Below are 7,533 nucleotides of genomic sequence, written 5' to 3'. Positions count from 1 at the left end.
AGGTGTCAACTTCTTCGACTTCAAAGCTCGACCAACCCCAGTTATCGGAGTAACACGAAGAAACACATGATCTCCCTCTTGAAACTCAAGTGACTTCCTCCTCTTGTCGTGATAACTCTTCTGACGACTCTGAGCAATCCTCATCTTCTCCTGAATCATCTTAATCTTTTCCGTAGTTTGTTGAACAATCTCCGGTCCAACCACAACACTCTCACCGGACTCATACCAACATAAAGGTGTCCGACATCTCCTACCATACAAAGCTTCATACGGTGCCATACCAATGCTCGAATGAAAACTATTGTTGTAGGTAAACTCAATCAAAGGTAAATAACAATCCCAAGCACCTCCCTTTTCCAAAACACAAGCCCTCAAAAGATCCTCTAGTGACTGAATCGTCCTCTCAGTCTGACCATCAGTTTGCGGATGATATGCAGAACTCAATCTCAGCTTAGTTCCCAAAGCCCTCTGCAAACCTTCCCAGAACTTCGATGTAAATCTAGGATCTCTGTCCGAAACAATACTCGACGGAATACCATGCAAACTTACAATCTTCTCAATATACAACTCAGCTAATCTCTCTAACGGATAATCCATTCTGATCGGAATGAAATGAGCCGATTTTGTCAATCTGTCAACAATCACCCAAATAGCTTCAAAATTCTTAATTGTCCTCGGTAAACCAGAAACAAAATCCATACTGATACTATCCCACTTCCACTCTGGAATAACCAACGGTTGCATTAGCCCAGACGGCTTCTGATGCTCAATCTTTGACTTCTGACAAGTCAAACAAGAATAAACAAAACTCGCAATTTCTCTTTTCATTCCCGGCCACCAAAATAACTTTTTCAAATCATGATACATCTTCGTAGCCCCAGGATGAATACTCAGGCCACTACGGTGTCCTTCCTCAAGAATACTCTTCTTCAGTTCGGTAACATCCGGAATACACACCCGATTACCAAATTTCAAAACACCATTCTCATCAACTCTGAATTCACCACCTTGACCTTGATTCACTAGAGTCAACTTATCAACCAAAAGCACATCGGATTTCTGACCCTCTCTAATCTCATCCAGAATACCACTCGTTAACTTCAACATTCCCAATTTAACACTATGGTGAGTACTCTCACACACCAAACTCAAGTCTCTAAACTGCTCAATTAAATCCAATTCCTTAACCATTAACATAGACATATGCAATGATTTCCGACTCAATGCATCAGCCACTACGTTTGCTTTACCCGGATGGTAATTCAAACCAAAGTCATAATCCTTCAGAAACTCTAACCATCTCCTCTGTCTCATATTCAGCTCTTTCTGATCAAACAAATACTTTAAACTTTTATGGTCACTGAAAACCTCAAATCTTGACCCGTACAAGTAATGCCTCCATAACTTCAGAACAAATACCACAGCTGCCAACTCTAAATCGTGTGTCGGATAGTTCCTCTCATGAACCTTTAGTTGTCTCGAAGCATAAGCTACAACCTGCTTATTCTGCACCAAAACACCACCCAAACCCAACAATGAAGCATCACAGTAAACCTCAAATGGTTCCGACGGACTTGGTAATATCAGAATAGGAGCAGTAGTTAACCTTCTCTTTAACTCTTGAAAACCTTCTTCACACTTTGAGTCCCAAACAAACGCTTGCCCCTTTCTAGTCAACATCGTCAATGGTAACGCCAACTTAGAAAATCCCTCAATGAATTTCCTATAATAACCTGCAAGTCCAAGAAAACTCCTTATCTCAGAAACTGACTTTGGAGCTTCCCACTTAGATACCGCTTCAATCTTAGAAGGATCAACAGCAACACCACCTCTTGAAATCACATGACCAAGAAAACTAACCTCTTCTAACCAAAATTCACACTTAGACAGTTTAGCAAATAACTTCTTTTCTCGTAGAACTCCTAAAACCACTCTCAAATGTTCAGCATGCTCTTCTTCAGATTTCGAATACACCAAAATATCGTCAATAAACACCACAACAAACTTGTCTAGGTACGGATGGAAAATCCTATTCATATACTCCATAAATACTCCAGGCGCATTAGTCACACCAAAAGGCATTACAGAATACTCATAATGTCCATACCTTGTTCTGAAAGCAGTCTTCTGAATATCCTCAGTTTTCACACGTATCTGATGATACCCCGATCTCAAATCTATTTTACTGAACACACTCGCACCAACCAACTGATCCATCAAATCATCAATCCTCGGCAAAGGATACCGATTCTTGATCGTCACTTTATTCAGTTGCCTGTAGTCCACACACAACCTCATATGACCTTCTTTCTTCTTAACTAACAACACTGGTGCACCCCACGGCGACACACTCGGACGAATAAATTTCTTATCCAACAGATCTTCCAGCTGACTCTTCAATTCAGCTAACTCAACAGCAGACATACGGTACGGAGCCATCGATATCGGTCTAGTACCAGGTACCAAATCAATCGAGAACTCAACTTCATGTTCTGGTGGTAATTCATTCACTTCTTCAGGAAACACATCAGGAAAATCACACACCACGGCTAGATCACAAATCGCCAGTTTATCTTTAGCCTCCAAAGTCGCTAACAGCATAAACAACTCTGCTCCATCTACTACTGCCTCATTCACCTGCCTTGCTGATAGGAACAAACTCTTTCCTTCCTCAATCTCAGGAAAAATCACAGTCTTATCAAAACAGTTGATATAAACTCGGTTAAACACCAACCAGTTCATACCCAAGATAACATCAATCTGCACTAGTGGGAGACACACGAGGTCCATCCCAAAGTCTCTACCAAAAATACTCAAAGGACAATTTAAACAAACTGAAGTAGTAGTCACTGAACCCTTCGCAGGAGTATCAATCACCATACTACCATGCATCTCAGATATCTCTAATTCAAGTTTCACAGCACAATCCAAAGATATAAAGGAATGAGTCGCTCCTGTGTCAATAATAGCTACAAGAGGAAAGCCATTAATATAACACGTACCTCAGATCAAACGATCATCTGCAGAAGTCTCAGAACCCGATAAAGCAAAGACCTTGCCTTCCGACTGGTTCTCTCTCTTCGGCTTAGGACACTGTGGACTGATATGACCCACCTCTCCACAGTTGAAACAAGTCATAGTCTTCAACCGGCACTCTGCAGCCAAGTGACCACCTTTTCCACACTTGAAACACTTCTTCTCATTACTGGTACACTCATGGATACGATGTCCAGCCTGACCACATCTGTAACACTTAGCAGGGGCACTGGAGTCTCCCCCACTAGGCCTCTTCATCCCACTTTGTCTCTAGAAACCTTTGCCAGCTGCATACGGTTTCCCACGATCATTCTGATTCTTGCCTTTCCTATCAACCCTTTGCTGATAGCTCTCCGCTCTGGCCTTGGTATCCTGTTCAAAAATCCTGCAACAGTCAACCAAGTCAGAAAACACTCTAATCCGCTGATACCCAATAGCCTGCTTGATCTCGGGACGTAGCCCGTTCTCAAACTTCACACATTTTGAAAATTCCCCAGTAGCCTCGTTATAGGGAGTGTAATACTTCGACAGCTCTGTGAACTTAGCAGCATACTCAGTAACAGACCGGTTGCCCTGCTTCAATTCCAAGAACTCTATCTCTTTCTTTCCTCTGACATCCTCTGGAAAGTACTTCCTCAGGAATCTCTCTCTGAACACCGCCCACGTGATTTCAGTACTTCCAGCAGCTTCCAACTCAGTGCGGGTAGCAACCCACCAATCATCTGCTTCCTCTGACAGCATATGCGTACCGAACCTGACCTTCTGGTTATCGACACACTCAGTCACTCGGAAGATCCTCTCGATCTCCTTCAACCACTTCTGAGCACCATCTGGATCGTATGCTCCCTTAAACATTTGAGGATTGTTCTTCTGGAACTCACTCAGTTGACGAGCAGCTCCCAGTCCCACAACATTCGGATTTCCTCCAAGTACTCCAGCTAGCATACCCAGAGCCTCAGCAATCGCAGCATCGTCTCTACCCCTTCCAGCCATCTCTATTCTGAAAACCCAACAAGCTAAAACAATAAGTACTGATAGGGTTGCACAACACCTATCACGTACAAGGAAACAGAATAATTACGACTCGACTCGACCGACTATGCTCTGATACCACTAATGTAACACCCTTCTAAAAATACCCCAAATATTTAATTAAAACCACAAAATATAATCAGAGTAGATATGCAATTAAGGGTGTTACACTTGACACTTCACACCATTCACCAAAATATCCTGTCATGCTCATTTATTTAATCAAAATAAAACATTTGCATAATTCGCAGCGGATAAAATCTAACAACAATGCAAAACATGTAACACATTACATGTAAACTTGTTCAACAATCAACAATGAAAAACAAGTAAAACATCCCGTCCCGATGTTACATCTACCAGAGCATGACCCACTAAGGAACTACACTAGACTCCAAGGACTAGCTTCTACTCAATCACTGCTCGTTACCTGAAACATAGTTGTAAGGGTGAGTTCCTCAATCGATATAATAAGCATTATAAAATATCATGTAATGCTAAGTAAATTAACACATTTCATCACCCTAATCATATCACACATTCAACAACGGTAACATCAACTCATAATCATCATCACACTCAACTCAACACAAAACACACGTATAATATTGGAATACATCCATTCACATTATACGCCATACATACATTATGCAATGAGACTCCATGCATGCGGTACCGACTATTCGTGAACACATAGTTCAACCTCACCGATCAAATCCAGATACGGCTACCAAGCTCACTAGTCCCACTCATTTGAGACCTAGTGACTCACTCACTAATTCCTCACCATGGGAATTAGCTACCACCCCAAGGGCTATGATATGCACGCTAATCACCAAGCATGCAAACATCAACAACAATCCACAACAACTCACTCACTAATTCCTCACCATGGGAATTAGCTACCACCATAAAGGCCATAATATACATGCTAAATCACCTAGCATGCAAACATCAACAACAATTCAAAATAGACATATGCTCACACTCTAAGCCATAAACAGTCCATTCACAATTGCATACAGAACAGATACATTCACAGTATTATGCATACCATCATACATCATCAGCATGTTATCACAAAAATCATATCATATCATGCCAATTAATAATCACAGTATTAGCACACTCTACTAATACCTACACTGCTCAAAACAACGGGAAACGATCCCTACTATATCATACATCAGCTAAAATTTCATTACTCAACTGAACAACCAAAAACTGCACAACAACAGCACAGAAAAATCACAATTCTGCCCATACACGTATTGCCTAGTCCCATACGCGTATGGCCCATTTCTCAGCCAATCCCATACGCGTATTGCCTGCCTCATACGCGTATGCTACGCGTACCACATCCTCATACGCATACCAACAGAGACAAAACTACGTTAAAATCATCATCTTCTTCATCCATACGCGTATTGCCTAGTGCCATACGCGTACCAGACCATCTCATAGGCGTATTGCCTAGTGCCATACGCGTATGACCAGAAACCAGAATTCCAGATCTGCTATGGTTTTCTCTGCTACGAGATTCTCAGATCCCACCTTCCACATTCCAATTTTTACACAACATTCATTCATATTGTCTAACACAGATCATACACATTCAATCTCACAATTTCTAACCTTATTACCTCTAATTCCTACGAATTTCCTCAATCATACTCATATCTCATTCATCCAAAATTTCACAATTTCAACATTCATCATCTAATTAGAGTCAAATCAATGGTTTATCACTACCCATTACATGTTAACCCATAATACCCATTAAACGACGATAAACCCCCCTTACCTGAGTTAATCCGGCAAATCTCTGAGCTTCAAGCTTTTCCTTCCTTCAACCCTTGTTCTTTGGCTCTTTGCCCTTTTTCCACTTTAGAGTCGTTTCTCTGTTTTCACGTGAAAACCTCTTTTACCAAATGGGACCTTTTCTAATTCCAACTTTTATATTCCAATAATAATAATCCAATTATTTAATTAAATTAATAAATATATTATTAACTTATTTTAAATAATTATCTTATTTTTATCGGGGTGTTACAACTTGCACCTACAGTTTTCACCGTGAGCCTTTGACGTCTCTGGTAGAGTTGAGCAACTTTGTGACCGGCGGTAATCAGAAGGGGTTTGTTGATCAGTATGGGGATTTGTTGACACTGTTGAAGATGGTGGTAGATCCAGTGCCGTTGCAGACTCTTCTCCAGCTCTATGACCCAGAGCTCCGTTGCTTCACCTTTCAGGATTATCAGTTAGCTCCCACTCTTGAAGAGTACTCCATTCTGCTGAATGCCCCGATCCGGTATCAGGTTCCTTTCTTGGATGTTCCAGAGGAGGTTGATTTCAAGGTTGTTGCCAGAGCTTTTCATCTAAGCATCAAAGAAGTGAGTGACAATTGGAAGTCGAGTGGTGATGTGGTGGGGTTGCCTTTGAAGTATCTGTTGAGAATGGCTAGAGAAGAAGCAAAGAAGGAAAATTGGGAAGCTTTTCATGCTCAGTTGGCTATCATGGTTTATGGGATTGTCTTGTTCCCGAGTATGCCTAATTTCGTGGACTTTGCTGCAGTCACTATCTTCATTGGAGGAAACCTAGTTCCTACTTTGTTAGCTGACACTTACTATGCTATTCACAGTAGGCATGGTAAGGGTGGAACTATCAGATGCTGTCTCCCATTGTTGCTCAGATGGTTCTTGTCTCTCCTGCCAGCCAGTGGACCTTTTGTGGATGCTCAGAGCACTCATAAGTGGACTCAGAGGATTATGTCTCTTACATATTATGATATCAGGTGGCAATCTTACCGGATGGATGTGCGTAATGTCATCATGAGTTGTGGAGAGTTTCGTAATGTGCCACTTATAGGGACTAAGGGTTGCATCAATTACAACCCGGTTCTTTCTCTTCGCCAGTTGGGGTTTGTGATGAATGGAAGACCACTTGATGCTGAGATAGCTGAGAGTGTGTATTTTGAGAAGCAGAGTGACCCTGCTAGATTGGAGCAAGTAGGAAGAGCTTGGAAGGCCATTGGTGTCAAGGATGGAGCTGTTTTGGGGAAGAAGTTTGCAGTTGCTATGCCTGACTACATTGATTGGGTCAAGAAGAGAGTTGAAACTTTGTTGTTGCCCTATGATAGGATGGAGTCATTGCAAGAGCAACCACCTTTGATCCTTGCTGAGAGTGTACCTGCTGAGCAGTACAAGCAAGCCTTGATGGAGAATCGCCGGTTGAAAGAGAAGGAGCAAGATACCCAGATGGAGCTCTACAAAGCCAAAGCTGATAAGTTGAACTTGGCTCATCAACTCAAGGGCATGCAGGGTGAAGATGTTGCCAGATTGAAGGGCAATAAGATGTCCTATGAGAAGATGGAGGCACTGTTGAATGCAGAACACCGTGAGTGCTTGAGGCTGCAGAGAGCTGAAGCCAATTATCAGAAGAAGATAAGGGACCTGGAAAAGCAAC

This window comes from Lathyrus oleraceus, chromosome 5, assembly GCF_024323335.1.
Source record: "Lathyrus oleraceus cultivar Zhongwan6 chromosome 5, CAAS_Psat_ZW6_1.0, whole genome shotgun sequence".
Classification (NCBI taxonomy): Eukaryota; Viridiplantae; Streptophyta; class Magnoliopsida; order Fabales; family Fabaceae; genus Lathyrus; species Lathyrus oleraceus.
Note: the sequence above shows the minus strand (reverse complement) of the source record.